The following is a 5016-nucleotide window of genomic DNA, read 5'->3' as shown; positions in this document are numbered from 1 at the left end:
ACATGAGAGATATGAGGGCCCAGGCAGTTTAACAATAACACAAGAAATTTATTATAAGTGCTCAAAACGATAAGTGGGTTGCAAAAACTTAGTGCACAGTGTATATAAACAGTAAAGGTTAGTATAAAAAAATAAACAGCCCCAACACTACTAAATAAATGTTCCCTTCCTCTGATACCAAAGACTCACCCTCCTTGAGTGAGGGTAGCCTCCTTTTGCTTTCTCTTCTGCAGCCTTTCCCAGAGAGAACACACCCCGTCTGTGCTTTCCTTTTATGCTTTTCTTCCAAGATCCCATCCCCCCTCTGGGCCAGTTTTCCCTCCAAAACTGCTTTCACACAATCAGAGGGACAGAAGGAATCCTGGGAGATGTAAGCTTACTAGCCACTCCAATATAGGCTTCTCCAGGCCTGTAGGCTGCACTAGGCCTAGAAGGATCATGACAGACTGTGATCCTCAGGAAGAAGCAGTTACTGTGTTCTAATAAATTAACACGTTCCCAGCATGTAAGGTCGCCAGGCCTGACAACAAGCAGGAGACTGGGGGGGGGGGGGGGGCGGGGGGGATGGCTGTCAATAATGATTTCATGGAAAATACTGTAGTAAAACTAGCATCTCTGGTGATTCCTAGAGAGGTGTGATAACACTTCTGAGTTTTCCTGGAAATGACATCACACCTTTGCTGACAGTGATTTTTATATATATATATATATATATATATATATATATATATATATATTTCCCCACTGGCTGCTGGGAGGCTTGATAGCTTTATGCTTATGTGATCACTTTGTTCATGATATTAATATATATATTGCATCAAATGATTAGTTATTTCTCTTAGGCTTTGTCTTAACTTAGATCTAGGGTCTCTAGTAGGGTTCCCAGCTCTGGGTTGGGCAATGCTTGGAGATTTTTGGGGTGTGGGGTGGAGTAGGTCTGCCAAGCCCTCAGTCCGGGCAGGGAATCTCCCGCCCAAGAGGTTCTCAACCCACCGGCCCACATTGGACCAGTGGGGGGAACCTTCCCCGGCGTCACTGGTGCGATGACGTCACCCGGAAGTGACATCATCAAAATGACAGCACCCTGCAGGAACCGCTCTAGGCATTTCCGGGAAAACTCTATGGTAACATAGCTCTAGCTATTTGGGAGGTTAAAACTCTATGGTACCATAGAGTTTTAACCTCCCAAATAGCTAGAGCATCTGGGAAAGCCATAGAGTTTTCCCAAAAACACCTAGAACGGCCCCGCATGGATGCTGCCATTTTGATGATGTCACTTCCAGGTGATGTCATTGCGCCAGCGATGTAGGAGGAGGTTCCCCTTGCCAGCCCAATGTGGGCCAGTGGTTTGGGAATCTCCTGGGAGGGGGATTCCCTGCCTGGACTGGGGGCTTGGCAGCTCTAGATGGGCAGTAGATTCAGGATGGAAAAAATAAATTCTTCTTTATTCAACAAGTGACTAAAATGTGGAATTTGCTGCTGGAGGATGTAGTGATGGCTACAAGTATAGATGTTTTTAACAGAGTGACTAAAGGGAACCTCCATATTCAGAAACGGTAAACCTCTGAATACCAGTGCCAGGATTTAACCGGTCTGTATGCCCACTTATTGGTCCTCCAGAGTAACTGGTTGGCCACCATATAAAATAGGATGTTGGACTGGATGCTTAGAGAGCACACAAAAGCTTACGTTCTCAATAAAACTTGGTTGGCCTTAAAGGTGCCACTTGACTCCTGCTTTGTTGCAATAAAACACTCTGCTCTTCCATCTGATATCTGTGTGTGTTGCATCTCACAGCCACAAAGGCTGAAGGAGGAAGAGAATTATAAAATTGCAGCCTTGCCCTCGCTGTAGTAGGAAAAGGCCTTTAAAAAACAGGTTTACATTGCAGCGCATCAAATCGGGTTGCTGCAACAAGAAATGGTGGTGCAGAGCAGCTTCTGCAAAATCACTAGCTTGCGCCAGAGAAAAAGGGAAGCCTGCCACAGAGCAAGGTTACTGCTGGGGGAAACCATGGTTGTCCTATAAAAAAGGAGATGGGAGACAGGACAGGAGCCAGGTCAGACCAGACTTGATCCCAGACAATGAGTAGAGCTTGCATAAATGGGTTAATAATTTGCCAACCCAGCCTGTCTTTTTTATTGCACCAAATGAATTCAAAATATTTCAAGGGTGTAATACGTGCTTCCTCAATGTGTACCCATAGCAGGCAAGGATGAGAATAAAGTATTTTACCCATGGAGGTGAGCACCGAAGCCTTATAGTATGGGTTGAGATCCGGAGCTGCCAGTCCTCCTTTTTTCTTTGGCCTCTTGATGGTATCAAAGCGGATTCTATGGACTTTGTTGTTCCAATGAAATTATTCAAGAGCGCTTGCCACTTACACATTAGGTTTGTTGGAATAGCGATTGGGAGAGCACAGAATAAATAAAAGAATTTAGGAAAAATAAAAGTTTAATAATGTTTAGTTTTTCTAGCCACAATAGAGCTAGGGAGTTCCAGGACTGGAGAGTTAGCTGGATTTGGTGGTATGTGGCCATGTAATTAACCTTAATCAGGCCCTTTAAGTCTAAGGGGATGGCGATCCCAAGGTATGACCAATGGTTGGTGACCCAACAGTATGAATAAATGACTTGCAACTGTCCTGGAAGATATATTGATGAGAGGAGATATATTGATGGGATAGATCAAGGACTTAGAAAGGTTGAAGGATAAGCCTGAAACCTGATGAAATTCAGCAAAGAGTAGGGTCAGAGACTATAGTTTTGAAAGAGGGTCCTGTAGGAAGAGGATCATGTCATCTGGGAATAAGTTTACTTTGTATTCTATTTGGGCAATAGGAAATCCAGGAATTGAGGGAGAGTGTCTGATGCAGTTGGCTAGTGGTTCAATGGCGATAGCGAAAAGTAACAGAGAGAGGGGACATCCCTGGCGTGTTCCTCAGGATAGAGCAAAGTCCAGAGTTGAGATGCCATTAATGTTGAGAAGAGCCTTTGGGGAGGAGTAGAGCACCTTAATAGTGGAGAGAAATTTTGGGCCAAATCCCATTGCTTGTAGGACTGCTGAAAGATACTTAGGTTCAACCCTATCGAAGGTCTTTTCAACATCTAAGGCTAAAATACAGGATACATTGGTTTGATATTTGCCGTATTGAATAAGATTCAGGACCTGTCTTATATTATCGGTTATTTTCCTTTGGGGAATGAAGCCCATCTGGTTCTCGTGTATGTATCGACCAAGTGGTTGAGTCTGGTGATCAAAATGAAAAGAACTTATAATCTGTATTGAGGAGAGAAATGGGACAAAAAGATTTCAGGTCTAGGGGGTCCCTCTCTTTCTTGGAAAGCAGAATGATTTTGGCCAGTGTCCAACTTTCAGGAAGGGTATCGGAATCTAAAGTGTGGTTACAGAGCTCTGTGAAGTGTTGGAAATATGCTTTGAGCGAATTTCTTGTAGAATTCAGATGGAAATCCATCCAGACCCGGAGACTTATTAATTTTTGCATTTTTAAATGCCATCGTTAATGGCATAATCACAGAGTCAGCAAAGGATTTGTGTGTTGGGTCTATCCTTTTAACGATGTTGGGCTGGCTAAGAAACTTATTAATTGATGGTTCTGGGTTATCAGAGGCATATAAAGTTTTAAAGAAATTCTGAAAGACTTGATGAATTTTAGAGGGTGATGAGTGGACGTTCCCTGCAGGGTCCTTTATTAAATTAATTTGCCTGTCTGTAATCTCCATACGAAGCTTCCAAGAAAGAATTTTAAGGGATTTAGGGTGGTTGTACCAAAATTTCTGCTTAGTGAAAATTAAATGCTTTTTGATGGTATTTGATTCAAGAAGATCTAATTTTTTGCGCTCTATTAGCAATTTGTTATAGGGCGTTTTCGCACTGACCTTAATCAGCAGCGACGCCCCTCTTCACCGTGCAGGATCTGTGCGGATTTCGCACCAATTGCCGCGGAGCACCCGGAAGAGCCGCAAAGTCCCGCGGCTTTTGCGGCGCAAATGGAAACCGCCAAAAACCAGTTTCCATTTGCGCCGCAAAAGCCACGGGACTTTGCGGCTCTTCCGGGTGCTCCGCGGCAATTGGTGCGAAATCCGCGCAGATCCTGCGCGGTGAAGAGGGGCGTCGCTGCCAATTAAGGTCAGTGCGAAAAAGCCCATAGTTTTTTTTGAACCTGTATGTTTATGTGTTTCTTTTAGAGAACGGATTGATTCTAAGAGCGCTAATCTGGCTTTCTGTTTTCTTCTTTTGTAGGCTGTACTTAGAGAAATGCATTTGCAGTGGAGCACTGCCTTGAATGCGTCCCATACTATTGGTTTCGGGACACCACAATCTGAATTGTGATCAAAAAAAGTTTTGATTTCTACACATGCAATAAGGTTCAATAAAAGTGTCTTGTTAAATAACCATGCCGGGGTGTATGGTACTTGGTTTGTTTTTTAATTTGGCACTCCACCCAGGCATGGTCGGACAGTGTACGGAGACATAAGAACATAAGAGAAGCCATGTTGGATCAGGCCAATGGCCCATCCAGTCCAACACTCTGTATCACACAGTGGCCAAAAATTTATATTTATATATATATACACATACGCATATAGATACACACTGTGGCTAATAGCCACTGATGGACCTCTGCTCCATATTTTTATCTAACCCCCTTTTGAAGCTGGCTATGCTTGTAGCCGCCGCCACCTTCTGTGGCAGTGAATTCCACATGTTAATCACCCTTTGGGTGAAGTACCTCCTTTTATCCATTCTAACCCAACTGCTCAGCAATTTCATTGAATGCCCACAAGTTCTTGTATTGTGAGAAAGGGGAAAAAGTACTTCTTTCTCTACCTTCTCCATCCCATGCATAATCTTGTAAACCTCTAACATGTCACCCCGCAGTCGACGTTTCTCCAAGCTAAAGAGCCCCAAGCGTTTTAACTTTTCTTCATAGGGAAAGTGTTCCAAACCTGTAATCATTCTAGTTGCCCTTTTCTGCACTTTTTCCTATGCTAT

The sequence above is a fragment of the Heteronotia binoei genome, chromosome 4, assembly GCF_032191835.1.
Source record: "Heteronotia binoei isolate CCM8104 ecotype False Entrance Well chromosome 4, APGP_CSIRO_Hbin_v1, whole genome shotgun sequence".
In the NCBI taxonomy this organism is placed as follows: domain Eukaryota; kingdom Metazoa; phylum Chordata; class Lepidosauria; order Squamata; family Gekkonidae; genus Heteronotia; species Heteronotia binoei.
The sequence above is the reverse complement of the archived record's forward strand: the minus strand, read 5'-3'. Positions refer to the sequence as shown.